The 14,148-nt window shown below is 39.0% G+C and overlaps 1 protein-coding gene across 2 annotated transcripts in view; it reads right to left on the reverse strand.

Moving 5' to 3' along the window:
* The window catches only part of sez6b (seizure related 6 homolog b), a 246,012-nt gene that overhangs the window by 174,258 nt on the left and 57,606 nt on the right, over positions 1-14,148 (reverse strand). The window lies entirely within an intron of this gene.

The raw sequence follows: 14,148 nt of genomic DNA on the forward strand, positions 1-14,148 counted from the left end.
TGTTCATACTTACTCTGTTTGTCTTTTCAGTCATCATGAGTGTCAGGTGTGGGGAAACGCCCGCTTGGCATTTCCTCATTTTAAAGTCCTGATCATGTCACACATGACATCATCAGGTCAAACCATGTGGAGGGGTTTCTTTTTCCAGAGAGATGCTTCCTTTTGTTTGTGTTAATGTTTAAAGGGATTTGTTGAATGTTTTTCCTTTTGTTAATACTGCCATTTAGTTGTGTAAATGTGCATATTAGAAGTGTGTAGAGGTTTTGTGTTTTTAGATAACCTGAGTAGAGTTTTAGATCCCTCAGTTGAGTGAGTGGTACTGGCTGGGCAATTGGAGGGAAATTGATGGCCCTATTTAAAGCCAGTCTCTACCAGATGCAGGAGAGAGGAGAGGTGAGCTGTGTTACCAGAGCCATGTTATGTTGAGTTTTGTTAAATGAATTGATTTGGGGAAAGTTTTGTTAAGTTATACATTAAATTAAGTTCACTGCAAATAAATTGCTCACCTTGGAAATCCAAAATGTCTGCATAGTCTGCTTCCCTACCACCTTCCTTGACGTTCGAGTGTGACTACTTCACAGCACCACAAACAACATGTATCCCTTTAGAAATAAACTGTGATACTTCTAAAAACCGTGTATTCCCACACAGCATTTAATTTAGCTAGTTTAGGAAGATTTCACTTTTCTAATAGTTTCACAGGCTAGTAGTTTTTTAAATAGAACACCACAAACAACATGTATCCCTTTAGAAATAAACTGTGATACTTCTAAAAGTACATATTCACACTAGAGCTGTATCAACCACCATGTGGCTTTAATGCAACTAGTCTTATAATTATCTACTAGTCTGCAACAGTTAGACTCGCTGATTACACATAGATGATTTAACTGCTTTAGGGGCATTTCACGTTTCTAAAAGTTTCACAGGCCAATAGTTTTAAATAGAGCACCGCAAACAAAAGATGCTCCTTATCAAGAGTATCCCAGCCCAAAGGTGTTTCTAAAAAACACATATCCACACACTCTGTAACAGTTAGACAGAGGGGGTGCAGCAGCTAGGCTCCCAAAAGTCTGTAAAAAGGTATGAAGCAACAAAAGATGCTCCTTATCAAGAGCATCCCAGCCCAAAGGTGTATATTCACAAACAGTTAATGGCTTTAATGCAACTAGTCTTATCATGTCAGAGGCCAGCAGAAACCATGTCCAACAGAGTCTCCAAAGGCTTTCCACCTTTCTTCCTTACATCACACTCTTTTATCTCTACATCTCAGAGCTCAACTGAAAGTAGCCCCACCTATATAAAAACACCCCATCAGACACACAGTATTTTCCTCAGCACTTCACAACGGCCGCAAGGTATATCGTTTTAACTTTTTATTTTTTCACTTGAATGTGCGTTGGAGCTGACTTTGCTACCCGCACAGAGCGTTTCTGACAGTCGGGCGCTGCTTATACAATAGAGAAAAGCAACAATACAGAGTGTTTCTCTGCTCCAAGAAATCCCAGGGCCTTTCACAAGGTAAGCATGTCTGTTATACCCAGGGCGTAAATGTCTGTATGTCAGTGCTGATTATTCAAAACCTGTTTTAAAATGTGACACATATGTTGTCCGAAAACATTTCCTCTAAATTTGCAAAGTTACTGATTTAAAATATATATATTTTCGAATTTTTAGTTGCATGTCAAACATATGATAGACTCTTGAGCATATTTATATAGCTAAATTCACAATGGTATAACCGTGCTAAATAAAAGAGGCCCAAGCACCAATGCACTCTAATCCACTCCGCTAAACTGTATGTTGATAAGTACATGAAGCGTACCTCTACCTCTACAGCTGAAAACAGTTTGTATCAGCACTCTGAGGGTCTGCTGAATTGTTTTTAATACGGCGCTTTTTGACGAACAGCAGATGATGAAATCCTCTTTATTGTAGAAACTGTCCCTAAGCTATTGTTGCTCATACTTACTGAGGTCCCTAGCTACTTCCTTACTATGTCAGTAAACTTTTTTGAAAAGGAAGCTGTTGTAGATTTAAAGAAACATCTTAATTGAAGCAAAGACAAAAAAAAAAAACTGGAATGAATTTTATGGGACTGTTCATATTAAAGCCAACAACAAGTGAAAATCCAAAAACGGCTCCAATCCTTTGTATTAATGATCTCCCCCTCTCTCTCCCTCTCTATCTCTCTCTCTCTCTCTGTGTGTGAGTGTGTGTGTGTGAGTGTGTGTGTGTGTGAGTGTGTGAGTGTGTGTGTGAGTGTGAGTGTGTGTGTGAGTGTGAGTGTGTGTGTGAGTGTGTGTGTGCCCTCGCAGAAGGAAGGTCACAGCAGGAGCTTTTCTCAAACGCATTACCAATCAGTTTTTTACAAGAAGTGTAGCTCATACAATGGTATAAATGTATTCTTTGCGATACTTTATAAATATGAAACTAAAGATTTTGAGTTCGTGCACATTGTGAAGCAAGAATCTAAATATTTGTGTCACAATGATTTCTATAAAAGCGTGTTGTTTATGGGGATAATGCAACAAATCTTTTGTGCGTCCTATTAATGATCAATGGTGATTGAAGAGGAACCCTGACTCAGGACATTTTCATGGCATGTGACAGCGCAGACAACTACTAATGAGAGAACCTGTTTTATCATCATAAAGACTGTGATATGAAGCATCGTTAAAGTGTCACTTCAGTAATGTTGACTCATGTTTTTAATAGGTGACTTTAAAACACTAAACTCTAATTTCTGTGGTTTATTTTAAGTTTACAGAATATAACATGTGGTAAGACGATGAGTTTTACTTCTCACTGTCCGTGTTATGTGTATCTATTTATCATGTATGCTACTTTGCTCTGTGGACTGTAAAATGTTTCATTGTGTTCATGAAATAAACCAGACTTTCACTGTCTGCATCTTTTACTGTTTTTCTGCTTTTGTTCACTCCAAGTTTGACAAAACCTACAGATATCCAGAGTTAACTCACTAACAATGTGGAGCAGTCTCAGTGTATTTAGCTGCTTTTTCCCTGAACACAACCAACTGAGAGAAACGCCTGTAGGCCTCACTTTGGTCATTTGAACGCTGAAGGAGATTTGTTCCATAGACACCTTATACTAGTGCTTCCTGCATTTAATCCATCACTACTATGTTCTATATAAATCCAGATTCCTTTTATAGTTTGCAGTGAAATTTGTTAAACCACTGCTTAATGGGACAGAAGTACAAGTCGCTCTTTACTAACACATTTGTAGATGAGTTTATTGCTGAACAACACAGCTGGCAGTCTCACACACTCTTTAGGTTTTTCAAGTTGTGTGTGTAAGGGTTTAGTCTATCAGACCCTACCCTTTTTTCCCCAGTATCACAACAGTATGACTCCCAAAGTACGGCTCAGTAAACAACCAATGATTCTAAAGCCAGAACAGAAAGATACAGTTGGAAGATGAATGATTGCGTTTTTATGATGCGTAGTAAAACGACCCCCTCTGCTTCTTTGCTGTGTTGGTGTTGTTCGTGTGTGTGTGTGTGTGTGTGTGTGTGTGTGCCTTAGAAGTCAATTAATACATTAGCCATACTTAAAAAAAACATCTGAATTTCATTTAGAACTGAGATTCTAAGTTGTAAGCAGAAATCTTATGCACAGCCAGAAACATGTTTCCCCACTTTCACAATGCTGAGGTGTCAAATCCACAACCCCCAACAAATGGTTTGTTACACACGGGTGTGAAGGGCAAGCTTTACTTACACAGCCTCACACACAGTAGATTTTTAAAGTTTTTGGGTACAGGGGTTTAGCCACAGATGCAACATCCACTTTTGATAAAGATCACTCCACCTGTTTATTTCTTAAGAAATTAAGCATCTTTATTAAGCTTTTATTTATAAATGTCTACACAATAATAGACACCGTGTGCTCTGTGACATTATAGTCTTCTACTTCTGCTTCCATCGGTTTGCATTTTAAACTCCCAGCCTTTCAGTTTGTTATGAACGACTTTATATCACAAAATGTTAGAAATATAAAGTGAACCATGCGACTTTTTTTTTATTTTCTGTTTGATGGAAGGACTTAAGACACGAGTTATTTAAACAATTCTAAATGACAGTGTGATGGCCATAGCACTTTACGTGGGCCAAATGTGTTAAGGATAATGTTTATCAATGTAAAATTGCAAAGAACTTGTGGATAGAATATAACATTTTGTAAACAGTTACCTCAGAAGCTGCACTGGTAGATCTATGTATGTAAGGTAAAACTATCCACAGTACTTCCACTTAAGTAGCTAAACACATAAAGTCACCCTTACCAATAATCCGCTGCTCCTTGAAAAAGTAGCACAAACAGACAACTGACTGAGCAATGATAAGTAGAGCTACCCGAGGCCGAGACTCAAGCAGAAGAAAATTAAAAGTTGTTGTTTTTGTGGCTCGAAAAATTAAAGAAAGTATGTTTAATAATTCAACAAGACCCGCACCTTCAACACATGTACATTCAAATTCTGGAACAGGCTCATCATTGCTGCTGTTCAATAGTTTTTATCCGTTCGAAAAAGTCATTTTACGGCTTTAATGTTTCCAGCTGATAAGGAGAATGAGGGCATTTCAAATGAGCATCCAAAGGCTTTTAAACATCTGCTTTGTCTGTAACGACAGTATCAAACTACAGAGCATTGTTTTACTAAAATTCAACATTTTCAGATGAAAATTTGGCTGCTTTTTGTTTTTTTCACTGTAACACCCACCTCAATGCCATTTTTAGGATATTCTTCATTCATATTGAAAAGTTGAAATCTTCCCTGCTAGACCCAAGTGCAGCGTTTAACACCGTTCGCCATAACATTTTATTACAGCTATTATTAAATGGAGAGTCCTCTTCACACACTGAGGTTAATTATGAAGCTCCACAGGCTTCTGTGCAAAGACCAGTTTTGTTTGCATCATATGCGCTTTAGAAGGCATAGCATAGCATACATTTTCACTGCTATGCATATGATACCCGCTTTTATTGGTTAAACTGCAGGGATGTCTTAGACACATAATGAGCTTTAATTTTCTGCTTCTAAGTTCAGATAGAACTGAGGTTATTGTAACGGGGCGTAAAAATCTTAGAAACACTGTGGCTAACAAGATCCTTACTCTGGATGGCATCGCCTTGAGCCGCCTGTTGTAGTGATTTGGTACATTATAAGTAAAATTGAAACATACAATCCCATAGCACAACATCAACATTTATTTTTATACAAAAATAAAAATGCTTTTTCAGAAAAGAATTGTAACTTCACAATTCATCACCGATTACGTGGGTACATAAGGTAAGTCCTCATCATTATCCCATAGCTGTTCCGGTAATCTCTCAGGGCCTTGGAAGGGCGGCCATGTCCAGTCTACCTCATCAATGTCGGGAGAGTCGCCGAAATACAAAAAATCTTCCTCGTTGTCAGTGTCCATCGTCCACAGCTGTGGTGGTGAGGGGGGTGTGCTCCACTCTGACACTGGTGAATACGGTGCGTCTTCACTCCAATCTTCAAATGTAGGGTTCGTGGCTGGATCTTCAGAGACTAAAGATTGCTCAGTATCCCTGGTACCAAGTACCAAATATGTACCAAGTTCTGTCACTCTGATGGTTGATTGAGCAGAAGGGCTGGAAGAAGCCATTTTCATGGAGAATTTCAAGCCCAACAGATGGGAATTACCGTTCTTTTCCAAAGTTACAGCTGCTAGAGACGCAGTGGTCAACTCTACGGTTTTTGAAAATAGCACTTTGGGCTGGGATACTCTTGATAAGGAGCATCTTTTGTTTGCGGTGCTCTATTTAAAACTATTGGCCTGTGAAACTTTTAGAAACGTGAAATGCCCCTAAAGTAGTTAAATCATCTATGTGTAATCAGCGAGTCTAACTGTTGCAGACTAGTAGATAATTATAAGACTAGTTGCATTAAAGCCACATGGTGGTTGATACAGCTCTAGTGTGAATATGTACTTTTAGAAGTGTCACAGTTTATTTCTAAAGGGATACATGTTGTTTGTGGTGCTCTATTTAAAAAACTACTAGCCTGTGAAACTATTAGAAAAGTGAAATCTTCCTAAACTAGCTAAATTAAATGCTGTGTGGGAATACACGGTTTTTAGAAGTATCACTGTTTATTTCTAAAGGGATACATGTTGTTTGTGGTGCTCTATTTAAAAACTATTAGCCTGTGAAACTATTAGAAAAGTGAAATCTTCCTAAACTAGCTAAATTAAATGCTGTGTGGGCATACACGGTTTTTAGAAGTATCACTGTTTATTTCTAAAGGGATACCTGTTATTTGCGGACCTCTGTTTTAAAACTATTTGCTCCTAAATAGCACTGAAGAAAATGCAAAAGGCTCCTAACTAGTTAAAATACCCCTAAAGTAGTTCAATTAAATCACCTATGTCTAAATAACAGAACTCTGAGACCTATACAATCCTTTAAAAAGAGTTTAATTAAAACACATTATGGTTTCATTAAATAATACTCTATTAAACACATGTGAACTCATATGACCCCTGGACACACATGCACGTGCAAAAAGTCCGTTCTCGCGCACGTGCACACGCACATGGACGCGGAGGGGGATAGGGGAGGGGGGAAAATGCCCTCGGGGTGGGGGGGGGGGGTGGGGGGAGAGGGGTGGGGGGTGGGGGGGGGAATGCCCTCGGGGTGTGGGGGGGCAAAAAAAGTATAGGTATATTACTACTTCCAAGTACTCCACAGCGTGGCTGGCAAGAAAGGGTATAAAAGAAGAAAAACTAATTGGCACACGCCAGACAGAGACAGACTCGTAAACAGGCATAATGACGTCATGGACAAACAGAGGGACATACGGGCAGAGAAGACTAAGCACAGGCAACCTAAACCAAACATAAGGGCAAGATAACAAAACCTAAACCAGAAATAATCATCATCGTCATCAACATCATCATCAGATAACTAAAGAATCAGAATATAATTGTAATCAAAACAGTATCACCAGAGAATAACTAATCCATAATGCAAAAATAAACCAAAACATAAGAAACTCAAAATGCTGGGTCGACCCGACCCAGGACCGTGACACTAATGACATGGCCTCCTTGTTCACCTGATCTGAACCCCATTGAGAACCTGTGGTCCATCATCAAATGTGAGATTTACAAGGAGGGAAAACAGTACACCTCTCTGAACAGTGTCTGGGAGGCTGTGGTTGCTGCTGCACGCAATGTTGATGGTGAACAGATCAAAACACTGACAGAATCACTGGATGGCAGGCTTTTGAGTGTCCTTGCAAAGACAGGTGGCTATATTGGTCGCTGATTTGTTTTTGTTTTGTTTTTGAATGTCAGAAATGTATATTTGTGAATGTGGAGATGTTATATTGGTTTCACTGGTAAAAATAAATAATTATGCACAGTAATAGTCACCTGCACACACAGATATCCCCCTAAAATAGCTAAAACTGAAAACAAACTAAAAGCTACTTCCAAAAACATTCAGCTTTGATATTAATGAGTTTTTTGGGTTCATTGAGAACATGGTTGTTGTTCAATAATAAAATTATTCCTCAAAAATACAACTTGCCTAATAATTCTGCACTCCCTGTACAACAAATGACAATAGTCCCGCATATATATGCATAAACTACTTTTTCAGCATCACCTGACATTAGGGCTGGGCCATATTATACCTAATGTTAGGCAACGATAGGAAAATGAAATATCGCGATAGAATGGGAGTAAAACGCGCATGCGCAGTGCCTTTGTTTTCATACGCACATGGCCGATTGTTGAGTGAAACAGATGAACCAGAATTGGTTTGTAAAAATGGTGCAACTTCCGTGATGTGGAACTGGTTTGGTGTTTGTCCGTCACTTTAGAAACAAAATCACGGACCTCTATCAGTCGGAAAAGTGTAACAAAGCACATTTTTTTGCAGAACATGCAAGCGGCCGTTGTTATTGTCATATTTGTCGGACTAAGATGCTCTTAAATCTGGGAGTAATCTGGGTCCTAAACTCTGTATATTTCAGGTCAAACAACACTGCAGCATCACTGAGAGTTAAAAACTGTCTAAATTCTGTCATCTTCAATAAAACGATCAGGTGTAACTATAAAGTTTAACTTCCAGGCATCCATGAAAACAAAAGTTATTACATTTAACGGAGTTAGAAGTTAGCAGGAAGCTAGCGGAAGTTAGCTCGCTAGTTTCACTAGTTACCTAAGCATGATATAGCACGTTCTGACTGAGAGATTTGAAAAAATTCAAACGTACAGCTCTGCTATCACTTCCAACATAAATGAAGACAGGAAACTAAACAGCAGTGACGTTTGTAGGGTTACTGAAGTTTGGCTAGCTGGTATATAATGATGTGCTACGTGATCGCTAGCGACACAGCTATGTTAGCATAACATAAACAGTGAAGCTGGAGGACGAACACTAACACTTTTCCACTTATAAAAGTTAACAAGAAGGTTCCTCATGGTTAGAGACAAATGCAATCGCATGGCAGGATGCTGTAAACGGACCAAACTTCAGTCAGGAGAACAACTGAGATAATCCATCCACAATACGAGGTTAGTCATTAATATAATACTGCAACAACATGGGAATAGAGCAGCTGCCAGAGAATTCAACATTAATGAATCAATGATACAGAAGTGGAGGAAGCAAGAAGAATGAGTTTAATAAAGTTTGATTTATCTGACTGCTTTGTTTCGCTTAATGTGCCTTATAATCCCGTGCACCTTATGGTCCAAAAAATGCGTACTGCACACTGCAGTTTAATGTTGCAAAGCACCTCTTTTTAACTTCAGTGGATATTATACATGGTTATGCTCAGGATATGTCAGCCCATTTCTACTGGAAATGCCTTTTGGTTAAACTTTCAGCAAGGAATTTGCATTTGCACTGTTACATTTTTATAAAGCTTTAATGTACATAAAAAACAGCTTCTTGTTTAAGTGAAAATAAATGGACGGTTGTCTTTTTGCGCTAGTAATGTTGTGGAGTTGTATTTTGTCTCGCATCAATTATATCGTCGGTTATATTGTTATCGCAAATTTTCAAATATATATCGTGATAAATATTTTTGGCCATATCGCCCTGCTCCACCTGACATATAATTTTTCTAATTTTAGTGATATTGTGCAACTGAAAGGCATTCTTACATGCTTCCTTTGCTTGCACATTTAAAGACAAATCTTCCATTAGGTCACCACCTTATTGTGGTGGAGTGGTCCAGTCATCCCATCAAAAAGGGACATGGGTCCACCCTCTGAGAGTTTGGTTCTTTGTGGAACCAAACTGGTTCTGTAATTTTACAGTCATAAGGCAACCACAAGTAAACAATGTTAATGTGCTGTTATCTACTCTAATATAATTCCATATACTCTAATAAGCAGGAGTGATTTTTATTTTATTTATTTATTTTTTTGACAGTGCAGTTGCAATAGCCTGCAGCTGCTTACTAGTTTACTGTGTATATAAACATTACCAAAGTCAAAGACATTTATCCTGACTGCTGTGACGGATCTCATTTCAAACTTCTGATATGAAGTTTTTATATAAGCTGACTCTCGTTTAAACTGCCGCGTGGGTTTCAGAGTAGCTGCTGACAGCCTGTCAGTTCCTCTGCACTGTACTGCCAGCACACAACAGCTACTGTCCATCTGTCACCTTGAATCTGTCCACCTACTGTTTCCATCAATCCTTACATCCAGCACCATAACTGAACAAGATGTTCCCTGCTTACTGACTGCTACAAAAACAGTATATAGCATTACCAGAGAGTATTTAACTTCATTAAGGGCAAGAGAGTTAGAGCAATGAGAAAAAAGAGAGAAGCTTTTAACAGAAAACAACCACTGGAAAAAGAAATGATAGATGCAAGGAAAAAGTCAGATGGAGGGCACGATAACATAAAGATAAATATGAATAGATAGAAAAAAAATAAGGAAGCAAAGTAATTACTTGGGGTATGTCGGGAAGCCTCAAGCTAGTAATCAGTAGTTGCATGCTGTATATGTGGAGGAGGTGTTGGTCATATGGAAATTAGATGCTGATGAGTTAGATGAAGAAATGTAAAGGGTGGTACAGTGAGATCTGGGACCTATCAGCAGTGTGTAAGATCAAGCGCACACACACGCAGAGAGAGACAGAGAAGGAGAAACATATCAGCCCATAGAACATATATTTTTATTGTTGTCATCATCAGTATTGCATAGTGTTAGAGTAGTAGCTGTAAATGGAATGATTGAAGGCTTATTCATAAATCAAAATATACTGTATCTTTTGGACTAGCATCCAGTTAAGTATAAGTACAAGTCAGTAAATGAAAACTGAAGCATACTTTAGATCTGGCTAACCTTACTCACTGGCGCTTTGAGCCAAATACTAACCACACCATGCTAATGTTGAAGGCTGGAAAATGCTACATGTTTAGTATAACAGAAAACCCACCTATTTTTTTGATTTAGATTCAATTAAATTATATTTATGTAGTTCCAAATAACAACATTTGCCTTGAGGCACTTTTACTGTAAGGTAAAGACCCTAAAATAATACAGAGAATGCTATCAGCAAGCACTTGGAAACAGTGGGAAGGAAAATCTCCCTTTTGGGAGAAACTTCCAGCAGAAACATGGAGGCACAGCCAGATGCTGCAGCCAGTTGGGGTTGAGGGGGAGAAGACAGGAGAAAAGACACACTGATGATTAAATGACTAATGATTAAATGAAAAGTGGTGTATAAACACAGAGTGAAGGTGAATGAAGAGAAACACTCAGTGCATCATGGAAAGCCCTCAGCAGCCTATTGTGTTTTTAAATATCCTGGGACCCACAAGTAAGCCAGCAGTACTCTTTTGTGATGATATGGTTCTATGAGGTCTTTAAGATGAGATGATGCCTGATTATTCAAGACCTTGTAGAAGAAAGATTTTAAATTTGATTCTGAATTTAACAGAAAGCCAATGACCAATTCAATTCCAACAACTGATTTTTATTTATTCGGCACAAAATTACAACAACAGTTGTTTCAAGGCGCTTTACACTGTAAGGTAGATTCTACAGAAGCCAATATGGAAGAAATACTCTTCTCGCTCTCTTTGTATTTTACCTAACCTGTCTTTTTTTCAGCAGTGCACACACAGTGACTTCTTTCTGATTACTATATAGCAAACAAAAGCAAAAATGACTATGAAAATGCAGCCATTAATGAATGCATCTTATTGTATTCGATTAATTCATGAATGTTCCAATTAAAAGAGGGGAAAAAAACAATGCGGCACAATAACATTGTAACTGGGATGGCTCGTGATTGATGGCAAGTAATGTTTGTTATTTTTCTACACATTGTGAAGATTGTGAACTGTACTATTCCACACAGATTTCAGGTTCATATGGTGGAATAGTTTTTAATTATGCAGATCTCCTCTGAAAAATCCTGCACTCACCTGTGTCTTAATCCTCAGCACTAGGGATGGGTATCGTTTAGGTTTTATCCGATACCGGTGCCAAATCGGTACTTTTGAAACGGTGCCGGTGCTCAAACGGTGCTCAAACCGGTGCTTAAAGAATGGAGAACACAAAATTGGTCCAAAAACCTCTCATGTTCAGCTGTTTTTTGTAAAAAGATAACAATGTTAGCCTTTTCTGCAGCTATGGGGCATATATGGTATCACTCTTGGCTGGAAGCAGTGCTTAATCAATGGAAAAAACACAAACTTTGTCCAAAAACCGCTCATGTTTAGCTGTTTTCCACTTTTTCTTTGGTCATTTTAGCCTTTTTGGCCAGGGTGAAGGGAGTATCTGCCATCAAACAAGAAGACAGCTGCATGTAGCTATGATGATGTTTGCTAGTTCACCTTACATGCATTAATGTAATAACGTGGTTAGCCTACTCAACGTAAATTACACACGAACAACATTAAGCTACTCACGAAGAACGGCTGCTGCTGCCATCATCATCCGTCATCATTTCTGCTACACTGGCAGGACTAGGGGCCAGGACTCTCCTCTTCGTGTTTTTGGGGGATGTTGCATAACAGGCAACCCACCCGCAGTAGATGCGCTCGGTGTGAGGTCTCGCAGCAAGCTATCAAATACAGCGCATTTCTGGGCTTTTAAAAAAAACGCTATGCGTCGCCAGGTGTTTCATCGGATTTGAGGTGTTACCTCCTTTGACAGTATCACAGTATCAGCTTAAAGCACTTGTTGCAGGCTGCTGAGTTTGCATATTTTGCTGTGAAGTACAGCCAGACTTTTGACCGCTTCGCCTTGGACATTTTTAATCTGTAGCTCTGCTCTAAAAGAACGTACGTACCTGGGCCCGCCTACTATCCTCGGAAACGTAAAGTGATTGGCTAGAAGTGTATCACAGCTCAGGAAAAAAAAGCACCGAAATAAAGCATCGAAATGTGCGCTGCTTTTCGGTCTGGTTACTACCGTTTATGTCAGAACCGGTGCCATCATGGCACCAGACACCGGTACCCATCCCTACTCAGCACCCTTTGCATAGCGCCCAGCACTTTCTGTCAGAGGTGTTATCCCGAATATTAGAAAACATATTCATTTTCCATCATCTTCTTCTCATTAATCTGAACTGCCTTGCAGATTATTTTGGTAAGTTAGGCCTGCCAGCCTCTCCTTCAAGCTCTCATCTTAGATCTGTTCATTTTTGAGCCACTAATTTGCCTGCTTAATAAACTGTATGGGACAATATAATATAGTGAGGGTTGCACTTTCTTGCGTTGTATTATTTTCCCGCTAAATAGTGATTCAGTGTACCTTCTTTCCTCCTCCATGTTTAGGATTTCTATGACTGAGGTAAAATTCCATTCAATCAAAATATATGAGCAGGTTATGGGTTGAAATGGATCATGTATAAATTAACATTTACATGATCTGTATGCATTGTATAGTTGTGTGATGTGAAATGCTCTATAAAAAAATAATCACAACTCCAACCAACCAAACACAAAATCAAAACCCATGGAGGCAAAGAGGGAGAAACTGATGCCAGCAGCACCTTGAGGCAACTGTTGTTGGGATTTGGAGCTATATAACACCCTCACAGACACTCACAGGTGTCACAGAAGGCATCCACAGAGTTTATTGAACAAACTGTGATCTGCTGTTTTGGAACCAAAAACTACATTGGTATTTTCGGAGCTGATTAACTTAGGCTACGTTCACACTGCAGGTCTTAATGCTCAATTCTGATTTCTTGATCAAATCCGATTTTTTTGTCTGCTTGTTCACACTACAAATAAAATGTGACAGCAAACGCGCTCTAGTGTGAACCCTCAAAGCGGCCGCATGCGCAAAAGAAGACGTCACACAAAACGCGCTCTGTTTAGACCCAGAGCAAACAGTATTGTTTGACTGATGGCCCTTAATATAAAGACTTGTTTTGGACTTTACGTTTCCCAATTTTGCTTTAAGTTATTTTGTTATTTACAAATGGCCTAGATGTGTAAAGCGCTTTGGGGTCCTTAGGGACTAGTAAAGCGCTATACAAATACAGGCCATTTACCATTATCCTTATTGCTGTTTTAGAGGAGCGGTGCTTCAAAGGATAGCTGCAGATTTCTGTCAGAATCTGCAGATTATACAGTACAAATAAATTGTTCCCGTTTCTCCAGCGTTGTCTTCCCAACAGTTTCACTAACATCTACACTGGATGGCCAGGAAGCGTTCGCGATGTCTTCTCGGGCACTTCTCCGGCACTTTTCTGGCGCTGATAATTGGCGTCTGTCTTGTGTCAGTGACGTAAAAGATGGATTTAATGCGACATGACCATTCACACAGCAGTCGCTTTCTAAAACATCAGATATGTATCGGATTCAGTACCACATACGAAAGTGACCTGGATCGGATTTGAAAAAATCGGATTTGTGCTGTTCACACTGTCATACCATGATCGGATATGGGTCGCATAGGGTCAAAAAATTCAGATTTGATGCGCTTTCACCTGCAGTGTGAACGTAGCCTTAGAGTTTATGTTTAAACTCAAGATTTTTTAATATGCTTTTTGGAATCGGTCAGTTAGTAATTGTTAACTGACCATGAATATGAATGTGAGCGGCATAAATGGCTTTCTATCTCTGTCTGTTGTGACAGATTAACGACCAAACATACATTCTCAG

This window comes from Copadichromis virginalis, linkage group LG14, assembly GCF_057382275.1.
Source record: "Copadichromis virginalis isolate Kocher_CV1m ecotype Utaka linkage group LG14, C_Virginalis_male_GT1.1, whole genome shotgun sequence".
NCBI classification, from domain to species: domain Eukaryota; kingdom Metazoa; phylum Chordata; class Actinopteri; order Cichliformes; family Cichlidae; genus Copadichromis; species Copadichromis virginalis.